Below are 12,319 nucleotides of genomic sequence, written 5' to 3'. Positions count from 1 at the left end.
AGCAGCTCTGTGGGCAGGCTGTTTAATCTCTTGAAGTCTCTGTTTTCTCATCTGTAAAATGGGGATAAAAAAAAAACCAAACCAATAGCGCTTGCCTCCTGGAGTTGTGATGAGAATGAAGTAATATGCAGCATGTAAAAGCACAGCCCGGCACACAGGAAGTGGGCATCTGACAGGCGGAAGCCACCATGATTTTCATCACCACCATTATTCTGTGTTCCTTCTCTGATGTCCCGAATGTCAACGTAGCCTCCGTATTTTGGAATGAATTCTCTGAGTCAAGCGCTCGGGGAAAGGCTGGGAATGAAGAACTGGGGACTCAGGGAGAGGAGCACATGGTACTACTAGGAAGGGAGGAGAAACATTATCCTAACGAGTCACTCTGACCACCCCAGCAAGCTAAGGTGATGGGTGCCTGACCACCCCACGGCCCCGCCCTTCCACCCACAGAAATCTTCTGGCTTCGATGTTTGTTCATTGGAACGTATAGATCTATTCTCTGCAAAGAAGTGGCTTGGATGTCCCCTCCCATGGTAATCCGGTATGGGACGCTGGCTTTAGCAAACACAGTTCCCACCCCATCTGCTAAAGTCCCGCCGAGGAGAGCTGGGGACCTGTGTCCATCTTGTTCACCTCTGATCTCCAGCCCCCAACGCAGTGAAGGACCCAGCATTAGCTCAGTACACACTTCTTGGGTCCTCAGAACGTCCCAGGAATCTCTCCCTTCTCCCTCTATCGTGGATCGTAGGCCCTCACCTTTCCCTGTTATCCCAAACACCCCCCCTTAAATTCCCTTATTCTGGCCTCTCGAGCCAATCACAGAGAAAAGGTTAGTACTTATTCTGGTCTCCATGTTATTCTTTCTTCTGCCCATAATGTAGGAATGACGGAGAAGGCAATCTGTACCCAGAGCTGTATTGAGAGCTGGACATATATTAGACTCATGAACTCACACGGCAACACCAGTGTATCCACACTTTACAAACAGAGAGAGTGAGCGCTAGGGAGATGATTCATAGGCTGCCGAGTGGCAGGTGAGAATCCAAACAAGGTCTGCCCGACTCCTAACAACGGGGCCAGTGGTTCTCAAACTTAAGCAGCATCAGAATGACTGCATCATCTCTCCCTTTCCTAAATGTCTGGATATCAAATGGAAGACAAGCTAAATCAGTAACCAAGTTTTAGCATCGTTTTTTGTTCTTGCATTTTGCTGAGGGAACCAACTTGCTTTGGAATCATCTGTGTCCTACCATTCATCCTCAGGTTTTTTTGTTTTTTTTTTAAATGATCCTTTTTCTCTTTTTGGCTGTGTTGGTTCTTCGTTGGTGCGCGCAGGCTTTCTCTAGCTGTGGTGAGCGGGGGCTACTCTTCTTTGCGGTGCGCGGGCTGTAGGTGGGTGGGCTTCAGTAGTTGTGGCATGCAGGCTTAGTCGTTGTGGCACATGGGCTTAGTTGCTCTGTGGCATGTGGGTTCTTCCCAGACCAGGGATTGAACCCATGTCCCCAGCATTGGCAGGCAGATTCTTAACCACTGCACCACCAGGGAAGTCCCCATCCTCAGGTATTCTATAGAAGCTGAACTAAAAGTGAAATTTAGTTTGGATTAAGGAGTAGGGGATGGGAGGGAGGTCCAGGAGTGAAGAAAATTCTTCCAAATTAACCAAGAGGTCTAATTGGAGCAGAGGTTGGCTGTTTCTTTAAGTGAAAAGCAGTTTCTCAAGTTATAATTATTCTGCATATTATAAAACGTGGAAAGTAATGGGGTGGGGAAGGAGGTCTAGAAACTTGCATTCCTCAGTAATCAACTACATAAGCAGTAAAAGCCCGAGTTAGAGTATTTTTTCCAAACTTTTACTCAATAAATATTCTGTCTCCAAAGTATCACAAATTCCAAATTAGCAGCATGTGGATTCATGAAATCCATTCATTTCTCCATTCATGCATCCCACAAACATTTATTGAAGCCTCTACTCTGTGCCAGGCATCTGCTGAGTGCTGGAGGGACATGGCGGTTGTGTGCAGTTCTGGGATGTTGATTTGAGAGAAATAAGATACAGGCCATTTCCTTGAGGGACAGGAGGAGATAAAGAGTCATGGAGGAGATGTGTGTGCCTTTGCGTGTGCATGGAAAAGTTGGGAAAGGGCCTTCCAGACCGAGAGACTAGCATGTACAGATAGAAGCCGTAGTAGATTTTTTAAATTTTTATTTATTTTTTATTGAAGTATAGTTGATTTACAATGTTGTATTAATTACTGCTGTACAGCAAAGTGACTTAGTCATACATATAAATACATTCTTTGCCATATTATTTTCCATTATGGTTTATCACAGGATATAGAATATAGTTCCCTATAGATTTTGACAGTTCTCCTTCCAGATCCTCTTACCAGGCCATTGCATCTGTCCCCCAGCTGCTATGCTGACTGCTAAGGGCTGAAAGCTGTTCCCTTCTCAGCCAACTGGAGCCCCTTTGCCAAGGTTACACCATCTTCCCTGCACCCCTCCCTGCCCAGGGGACAGCCCATTGACCTACTGATTGACACAGGGGTACCTCGGGGTAAGGGTCCACCCCCAGCTGGACCAATTCTTTGGTGCAATTCTTATTCCAGAGCTTCTACTGGGATTAAGCTAGAACTAGACTCCAGCTGCAGCCACATCCTTGCTTAGCTTTTTCTCTTGCCCTATCTTGTTCCCTCGTTCCCTCCCTCCTTCAACAAATCATGTGCCTTAACCCTATCTCAGGCTCTGCTTCCGGGGAACTTGATCTAAGAAGGAAGTATAGTGGCTAATTGTGGTCTTTGAAAACACATACCTGCATGTGTAAATGGCTCTGACGTTTACTAGTTGTAGGCTTCTTGATAAGTTATTCAACCTTCACTAGAACTGCTAATAGAAGCCCAGTGAATCCAAGAGGTAAATTCCCCAACTCCCATCTTTGCCCCCATGCCTTTTAAGGAGTGTGATCAGATGTATGCACATGTGCTTATCTAAACACACACACGCACACACACACACACGCACACACACACACGCACACACACACACACATACATATACATATGCATAGACACATACCAGGTAATAAGTGAAAGGAGCAACCATGGGCTTGAGAACTGCCACACAGATAACCTCTCCCTAAAGACTTGGGAGTTAGTCTCTAATAGGGCATCCTCAACCTAATCTGGTATTCTGTAACTCAAAGTTTTCATCCTGGCCTTCAGTCAAGGCCCACTCTGATAGATTTCTAAAACTCATCTATATCATTTTGAGTGTTTTTAGAATTAAGCAATAGGAAAATGCATTATTTTGTATATCACATATTGTCCAGAAGTAGGGCAGATTCTGGGACTAGTTGATTCGGTGGTCAGTGATGTCAAAAAGGACTTGGATAATTTTTCCATTTTTCTGCTCTGCTATCACCAGCGTTGGCATGAGTTACCTGAGGGATGTAACAATAGGGAGCACCATACTTTCTTGTCCCCAGTTGTAGGCTACAGTCCTTCCTTCCATCTGATTGGTCCACCTCAGGTCATGTGTCTGACCAGACCAATAGCAATCAACATGAAAATGTCATGCTCTGATTGGCTTAAACTAGACAAGACCCACCACTAGAGCTGGGAATGGGATGAAGGTAGTATAGCATGCTTGGACTCCAGAGTCAGAATGCTGGGATTCAAATCATGCCTGTGCCACTTACTAGCTGTATGTCTTTGGGCATATTATTGATTTCTCTGTGCCTCAGTTTCCTGATCTGTGTGATGGAGATAATAATATGCCCACTTCATTGGGTGGTTGTGAGGATTGAATAAATCAATAAATGCCAGGCTCTTTGACAGTCTTGGTGCATGACAAGTACAAGTTTTTATCATATTGTGTTGTATCTGAGCAAAATCGGGGTACAGTTAGGAAAGACAAATGGGGCAGCAGATATTAGGTAGGCAACTATCAAGGTCTATGATACTATCTCTCAGCCCAAGTCGATGTTCTAACTCCTTGACTGTGTTTAGCTCAGCATCCTGAGTTGAAACATCCTGGCTAGGTGGGTAAGGTTTAAAAACCACTGTGTTTCTGAAATGGTTCTTGGCTTTCAAAGTACCTCCCAAGCATTTGGAAATTGTAGCTCTGAGCCCTCCTCTTAGTAATACCATCTCTTACCTAACCCCCACCTGAAGCCCATCATTAAACAACTTCTGAGCTTGGGCAGAGTTGTCAGCTGCAGAAGATGCTACCTCATAAGGGAAGGCTGGGACCCACCTGTCTGCCAGTCTCAGGGGCTATACCACCATGGAGAAGTTGTCCTGAGCAGGCCTGGTTTGCTTCCAGAATCAATGAGAAAGCAGACAGAGCTAATCACATCATGTCCCTTCCAGGCCTGCAAGACTGAGACCCTCGCACTGTGGAGCTGCAAGGACAGGAATAGAGTCAGGCTGGCCAGAGAGGGTGAGAAGTGAGAAAGTGTAGCAGTGAATATGGCAATAAAAGCATCTACAGAAGGTGGAAATACCTCCTGGCAGGGCTATTTATCGATGTCCATTTTAGTTAAATAGTCTACACTAACCCTAAAGTTGGGGTTTGTACACTGGGACATCTGGGTGGGTCTCAGACGATCACTGAGCCCCTTTACTTACATACAGGAGTGTGGGCCTGGGCCTCTGGGTTTTTTTTAGTGGGAAAGGCTTCAGCTTCTAATGAATTCTCAGAAAGGTTGAGATCCACTGTACTGAAATGAACTCCCCAAATCATAAAATTAACCACCTGGTACTTGTTCATTTCCTGATGGCTTCTGACCTTCAAAGAGAGATGTTAGTGAGTTGTATCTCTCAGATCCAGTAATTGATGAAACTGAGGCAAGGACCTTGGGGATGCTGAGAACCCCAGTACATCCTGCTGAGGGGGTGGTCCAGGCCCCACCCTGCCTGAGCCACCAATGGGGAGTCAGGGAAGCTCATTGCTGCTTTAACATGATTCGGTATTTTGCACAAGGATGAAATTAATTAGTGAGAAGGCTGAACTCTGTGGCCATACAGAGCTCCATTGCTCACTCAGCAAGGCTCAAATCTCTTGGGGCAGCTATTTAAGTATGGCCTGGAATTAAAACAGTCCTTACCAGTTCACTACCAGGTAAGTGTAGTGTTAGAAAGTCCACATTTAGGAAATTTCATAGCAATTTGACAGTAATTTTGTCTGCTTGACCTAATAGTTTAAAAAACGGGGCTTGTATCGTGTATGTTTTGTTCCTTCATTTCTTTTTTAGATAATTCATTTTTGTTGTAGTTTATATAATTATTAGTCTGAAATAAATATAAAAATTTTTAAAAACTGTTATTCGCATAGAGTTTGAGAAGCATTGACCCAGGCAGTCTTTGCCAGTTTCCTCTCCTGGCATCTCGGGGCCGCACTCCCAAGACATCTGTTGGGCTGAGGTGTAGGGTCCATGCATGGAAAAACTCAAAGCAGAAATCCAGACTCAAAAGCTCTTTCTTCAAGAGCTCCTGTAACCTGAAAATTCATGGCATTTTTCACGTCATTCCACAATAGATCCACTTTTGTGGATATATTTTATATTAATATATAAAAATTGTTTGCTGTTTGTCATTCATTTTCCAAGTTGTCAAGTAAAATTTTAGCTGCAAGATGCACAGTAAGATTTTGTTTGTTCATGCCTTTGAAAAAACACACGTGTTCTGCATGTGGCTTTGCATGTCCTGTGAAACGCCCTCACACATCCCCTGGGAAATAGCAGCTTTTGTCATTTTGGGAAGCAGCTTTGCAGCAGATATTCAACAGCATTAAGGTCTCAATTTTAGATTTAAGAGCAATTGAGTGGAAGAGTGTTTTTATGGTGTGTTTTCAAAAAGCAGATATAAGTTCAATAGTTTTATACAAATGTGGCTTTCGATGTAGTCTGAGTCTAAGAGCAGACACTTATGTAGTGTTCACTCTGTGTTAGGGAATGTTCTATGTACTTCTTCCACATCAGCTCATATAATCCTTACAGCAATCCTTGGAGATAGGTGCTTTTAATAAGATCATCTCCATTTTATAGATGCAATACTGACACAGAGAGGCTAAGTCACTTGCCCAAGGTCACACAGCTGGGAGGTAGTAGAGCTCAGATTTTCACCCAGGCAGCCTGGGGCCAGAGACGTGCTCTGAACATATCCACTGGACTGTGCCTCCCCGAAGCCCTCCAAATGGGACAAGCTTAGGGGCTGTGTTGACTCAATAAACTACAACTGCATGGAGAATATTATTCCTGTATTTGACTCAGGACCAAAGAATTACAGGGAAGCCAAAGTTATACACAGGTCTACATTAGACTGCCCTCAGAGTCGATTGTTTGGGTTGTGAAACTGGTAAAGAGACTAACTTTTAATGGACATTCTGCTGTGCATTCTGCCACCTAAGCAATAGTCTCAAGTTGGGTCCATGTGGAGAAGAATTGTGTTTGGGGCTGTCCAGTTCAAGGCACCCTGGCTAGAGCAATTTGCTGGAAAATTTGGGACAATTTTACAGCCATGAGGACACCATCAATTCCGCTAACTCTTTGGCCACGCCTGACTGTGTCATGGCTCTGAAGATGCAGCCTTTGTGAATTATCCACACGCCAACCCACATCAGCATTCGATTTGGTGTTTCAAGCATCCCATTTGGTTTTGAAATTAGTTGAAGAGGATGCTATTTAGGGGCCATGTGAAAAAAATATATAATCTGTCTTATGCTTATGAAAAAAAATCGCTGTGTTCTGATTAACTGCACATGATGCTGGGATATCGCCCTGTGAAAATGACCTCCATTTGCAGCCTGATTTTGATTTGCAGGCTGTGGAATTAGATTCCACCTCATTGGTTTTATATTTCTCCCATCATTTGTCCATTCACTCACCAAGCATTTATTGAGCACCAACTATAGCCAGGACCAGTGCTAGGTGCTTGGGTGGGGGGGAACAGAAGGAGGCTATCCCAGGATGGATAAGTCCTGGTCTCTGTCTTCAAGGAGTTCAGTTTTGTCAGGGAGACAGACATGTGAATGATAGTAGTGCAGGAAACAGGCATGGCCCAAGCCGACACTTATTACAGATCCTAAATTAATTCATTTTCTAATAGCTTGGTTACTTTGGTTATTATAAATAACCAGGTTGTATCTCCTGAGAGTCCATAACTGAGCTATTATTTACTATTTATCTACAGCTAAGGTTGAAACAATCAATTGGATGCCTAAAAGGCTAAATTCAGGATGAACTGATGCGGGAGCATTTGTCTACTTGATTCATTCGCATCCAAACAAACCCAACAAACAGAGGACAGAAAACATTTCCCTAACACACCTGTATCTATAGCAGCAACAACCACTGCTCCATCCACCCCCGGCTTCACAAAGCACTTCCACGTCCATCACTACCTTGTGGCAACAATGTCTGGAAGATAGGCACTATCATCTAGAAAGAAGTTAGGTGGCTTGCCCGGGGCGGACCAGCATGTTAATCGTAGAACATGGTCTCGAACCCAGGTCTTCTCATTCCAAAAACTGTCCTGCCTGGTTCGTCCTGATGCTCTGTTTACTTATTGAACACCCGTCGTACATTTGGCCTTAGATTCAGTGTGTGATTGCCCAGCCTAATTCCAATATCCAGGTGCTGGGTCATCTGGGTCACCTGGCCAGTCATTTTATGACTGTACGTGGATGGCCATTCTGTATGCAAGAAAGGCATCCCCTGCCACAGTAGCATTCATGATGAACCCAGGTTGGACACGTAGAATCTTTAGAGACAGGTCTCTACAGGTCACTCAATTCACCTTCCTGGCCTCAGAACCCTGGTGTTTCCTTCGTTGTTTGAAGGAAATAACTCTCTAGAAAATTTGGCCAGGGGGGTGGGGTGCGGGTGTTGACTCATGGGAAACTCAGTTCAGCTTTTTGAAAGTCAAAGTGGCCTTTGTGTTTGGAAATTAACTTTTTACAGCACCCGGGTGGCGGTGGGGGGTGGGGGTTGGGGGGTGGGGTGGGGTGCAGTTGTTACTCATTGGATACTTTTAGGAATTTAAACCAGATCGATTGATTAATTGATGGTAAAAATTATATTATGTAAATGCAAATTTAGAATTGAGTTTGGTGTTCACAGTGGCCTGAAAACATTTTAAAAGGCCAGGTGAGGCCTGAGGAAATTGGAAGTTTCAGTCTCCCTATGAAAAAAGAAAAAAAAAAGAATGAAAGAAAAAAAAGTGAGTTTGCAACAAACTCGGTAATGAAGGCCAGAATGTTTTTTCTTTCCTTTTTGACAATGTTATCTTGATCTGTTATCACAGTCTAACTGTACCACAGAAAATCTAATGTAAGGATTCAGACGGGCTTTTGTTCTACCCTATTTGTTAGAAATTCTGCCCTACATGTCTTATCAAACTTATAAAGCTCATAAACACTGGTACCCCAAACAACTTAGGAAGATAGAAAGGCAAAAACTGAAAGAGAGGAAGGAAAAAAAGAATGGTGATAAAATGAAATTGAAGAGAGTAACACAATAGAATCTGGAGCCATTAATTTTTATAGCTGATTCAGCTACTAATATTTTATGAGGTTTAGAAATATGAGTATAAAAAAACACCCTCATATCTGCCCTTGTTCTCTTTCTGTTGTTGTTTTAATTCAAAGATAAGCTCATCTTATTTGTACCTAGAATACGGCTTTATTACAGTTAAACACCTGTACAGTAGAAAACATTCTGTTCATTGGAATTTTTCCATATCATTGTCCTTTTATTTTTGTTTAGCTTGGTTTTCCACTTTTCCCAACAGAAATTCATGGACCACTTCACATGCCATTTCTTTTCCTTCCTTCCTTCCTTTCCCTTTCTTCCTTTCTTTCCTTTCTTTCTTTCTTTCTCTCTTTCTTTCTTTCTTTCTTTCTTTCTTTTCTTTCTTTCCTTGCCTTCCTCCCTCCCTCCCTTCCTTCCTTCCTTCCTTCCTTCCTTCTTTCTTTCTTTCTTTCCTTCTTTCTTATCAGAGCTTATTTCCAGTTAAATTGCAGCAGGGTTTGTGTTTACTAGCTTTCCCTGGACTATACTGCCTGCAATGTCTCCATTTAAATGTAGATTTTGACTTTACACTGGGGAGGAGGTGAGAGCCTTTCTGCAGCAGAATTAACATCAAGGTGAAAATATGAGCTTGAGAAAGATGCCATGTTTCCCTAAGTAGGGCTGTGTGAGTCCAGTTCAAATATGCTGAGCCATTTATTTACAAGTTGCCTTGTACCCCACGGGGGAAAACATTGCCCAAGTCAGATCTATATACTTATTGAGGCCACAACACCAAACTTTAGGTCAAGGAAATCAAATGCTCAGGTAGCACGGAGACTGATACAGTGGGAGGCAGGGGGCACAGTACCCATAACCCTTTGGAATTAATGATAAATGTGATTGAAAGAGCATATTTAAGAACTGTTCACATCTCTTTTCATAGTTCAGGAACCAAGTGTACCATGAAGAAATGGAATAATATATGCACTGTAAATAAAACTTTATCACATGTAAACCATAATGCACTTTGAATCATACCCCGTCCCATATATACTTTTTACATTTTAGCTGAACTATGATAGATAGCTAAGAAGTTCATTTTAAAAATTAAAAAAAAAAAAAAAAAATCATGATTTTGCCCTCTCTCTCCTACCCCATTTTATTGATAGGTCATTTAAAGAGGGGACAAAATTAAATATCCATACTCACATCTAGATAACTTATTCAGGTTTTTTTTTCTTAGCTGTTATGAGACAGTCTTACTCCTAACCAAAATTGACCTGGGGCATTTTGTATCATCCAAATTATTCCATGGAAAAAGTATAAAACTTTGTCAAGAGCTCTTCAAATTATCCTGTCCCATGGAGCCCAAAAGGACATCTGTACTTGTAAAATTATATATTGGGTTGGCCAAAAAAGTTTGTTCAGGATGATACAGAAAACTCGGTTGAACTTCTTGGCCAACCCAATATCTTGATTTAGTTTACTAAAAGCATGGTACTCTACCACTCCTAATACCTTAAATAGAACCCTGATCATACTCTGGGGAAATGGTTCCTAGCTTTAATTATGCATGATACTTAATCTACCACCATGTACAAGCTGTGTGATTTTGATCAAGTTACCTAACCTCTCTGTGCCCCCATTTTGTTCATCTGTAAACTGAGAATAATGGTAGTATTTGTACCATGAGTTGTTTGGAAGATTAATTTGTTTAATACATGGAAAGGTCTTAGAATGGTGCCTGGTACAAATACAGCTCAATAAATGTTGGGAAGTCTCACACACACACGTGTGTGTATATGTCTGTGTGTGTGTGTGTGTGTGCCTGTTTATGTGTGTAGATGCAGAGTTCTCTCCTAGAGACTTCAGGAGCCAGAGAGAAGAGAGACAAAGGAGTACCTGTAAAGTCAAGTATCATTTACTTTTCTAGAGACCTTGATATAAGAAAAAAAATAGAGGAAAAAAGTACTTCCATGAACTATAGGCCGGAGATAAGAGATAATGGTTAGGGAGTAATGTGAAAACCAGCAGACCCCAGCAGCAATGAGAGAGGAAGAGAAACAGGTAGGTATTTTAGTGAACACCCCCAGATGTCTTGGCTCAGAGGCTTAGGATCTCCAGAGAAACTCAGGGCTAAAAAAAAAATTAAGCTCCCCTTCCCACTTTCACAGTCAGACCAAGACAACCATTGTTTGCACCTCATCTGGTCTAAATAGTCAGTTTACAAATGGATGTTGTTCGGCATCATGTGTTATAGATGCTTTATGTTTATTTAAGAACTCAGTTTCAAGGAATGTTTTCCAGACGTGTGGCTCACCACAGAGGACAGCTGTTGATATTCTGATCCCATGAGCATTATAATATGTGTAAAAATTGCGACACTTTTAAAACCAGATGTTCTACATAAGCTGCACACAGGGGGATAAAAAAGAAAAAGAGAGAGAGAAAGAGAGTAGGGAAGGTAGGAAGGAAGGAAAGGAGGGAGGGAGGGAGGAAGAAAGGAAGAAAGAGGAAGAAAAGAAGGCAGCAGATCTGTCACTTGGCATGACACCGGAGCCCCTCATGCTTACCAAAAACTCACATCACATTGAAGTGAACGCCAAAAGCCCATTCTGGGTTTTCTTCTGCAGAAAAGGTGAAAGGAAAATCGTTTTAACAGGAAGGAAAGTTCCCCCCTCCATAAAGACAAGCGAAAAAGCTGCAGCTAAATCCTGAAGGCCAACCACTGGCACTGCTGTGGTTCAAGATTGTTTGTCATGGCTGTCTTCTGGGATACACTGAGCATGCGTGTACTTAACTGGTTCTCAGCCCTTGTGAGGGCCTATGTGGACAAACCAATTTTACAAGCAACCTCTGCTTTGCTTCTAAGAGCTCCTTTGGGTGGCAGCAGGCCTTGTATGATGTGTGGATGCGGGTATGTGTGGGTGCGGTGCAGTCACGTGATTAAAAGTGGACCTTCTGGGGTCAGACTACCCAAGTCTACATCGCAGCCCCACCACTGGCCTAGCACACGGGGCAAGACACTTTACCTAAGGCTCTGCTTCTCCCCCCGTAAGATAGAGGCCATGATGCAAGCCACCTAAGGAGGAAGACAAAGCCTTCAGCACACCGCTTGGTCCGTAATAAACGCGTAATACATTTTAGATATTTTACATGGAAGCCTTTTTTCCAATTTAAACTAGTTAAGATGAACTTGCTTTGCGAGAAAGTTTGACCACTCTACAACCTCCGCTGGGATAATTAGATAATTTAGGGTGTCTTCAAGTCGGTCTTGGAAATGACTAGTCCACACCATTGGAAATGATCGGTCTGGGGAGAAGTGAAGGGGTAGCATGGTGTAATGGAAGGGCGGCATAACCAGACAGCCAGGTCTGCACCCGGGCCCTGCATCTCCCGAGCTGTGTGGCCCCAGTTTCCCAGTTGAATCCTCTGCAGCACCTTCTCTGCTCAGAGGGGGCGTGAAATTAAAAGGAGCCAATGTAGGGTAAGTGCCCTAAACCCAGGAAGCACTCAATCAGTGTTTATTTCTTTTATTCCATCATCTATATGGATGCTGAAAACATGTTTTTATACATTTATCAAATATCCTCCACCCAAGTGCGGAATCTATCAAACTGTAACCCTCATACATCGTCTCTGCTAAAAACCAACCCACCGACTAACCATCCATCCAACCGACGACACAAATACAAGCAAAGATAATAAACAAAAATATCAGAGCACAATAAAGCAAAATCTTTAATGCTATCCATTGACCTTTGTAGAAAGTTCATGACCTGACCCCTAACTTACCTCTCCAGTCCCACC

Source organism: Balaenoptera ricei, chromosome 19 (assembly GCF_028023285.1).
Source record: "Balaenoptera ricei isolate mBalRic1 chromosome 19, mBalRic1.hap2, whole genome shotgun sequence".
Lineage (NCBI taxonomy): Eukaryota > Metazoa > Chordata > Mammalia > Artiodactyla > Balaenopteridae > Balaenoptera > Balaenoptera ricei.
This window is presented reverse-complemented; position numbering follows the sequence as displayed.